The sequence below is a fragment of the Suricata suricatta genome, chromosome 14 (assembly GCF_006229205.1).
Source record: "Suricata suricatta isolate VVHF042 chromosome 14, meerkat_22Aug2017_6uvM2_HiC, whole genome shotgun sequence".
NCBI lineage: Eukaryota > Metazoa > Chordata > Mammalia > Carnivora > Herpestidae > Suricata > Suricata suricatta.
Window position 1 is genome coordinate 63,780,505 of NC_043713.1, and position 714 is coordinate 63,781,218.

Below are 714 nucleotides of genomic sequence, written 5' to 3' on the forward strand. Positions count from 1 at the left end.
CCATCCTCCCCTGGTCATTCTCCCTGCCCGGGAGAGGTGGTGGGGGTGGGGTGCCCCATGGCCCCGTGACACTCAGCCTGCATGTCCTGCAGTCACTGTGTGGTCTTGACTCCATCCCTTTCCCTTCTGGTACCAGGGTGTCCCCAGGGGGGATGCTCCATGCCAGAGTGAATGAGCAGACATTGGCAAGGACAGAGGACAGGTTGTCTCACAATGCAGGCCTGTCCCCATTGGCCATAGGTGTCCCGAAGCTGGAGGAGACAGGCTTGTAGCACCGTGTCCTGTGCGGTCCACCCACGTTCTCGGGCTGTTCTCACCTCAGCCACAGCAGCCCCTTTCTCTTGGGGCTCTGCACCCACGCTGGACAACCACATGTGGGTCTGCGGGTTGGACGCATCGAGAGGACAAGAGCCTTCAGAGTCACCCTTACCCCTGCCCATGTCGTTGTCCTGAAAGACTCCAGCCCCAGGCCCTGGGAGAAGGGAGGTCCAAGGAGTGCCCCGGCCCTGCTCTCTTTGCTCCCCACCACCCCCACCCCCGCTCCAGCTCTCCTCCTGGCTCCCCCACCCCCGGCCCCCCTCTCCCATTCTGGCTTCCTCTCTCCATGCTCCTGGGCGTCGTGATCACACAGCTCAGCTCCCTCTACCTGCCCCGTCACTGCTCCAGGGGCCAGAGCCGCCTCTGCACACAGTCTGGATCCCACTGCCCTTGGGA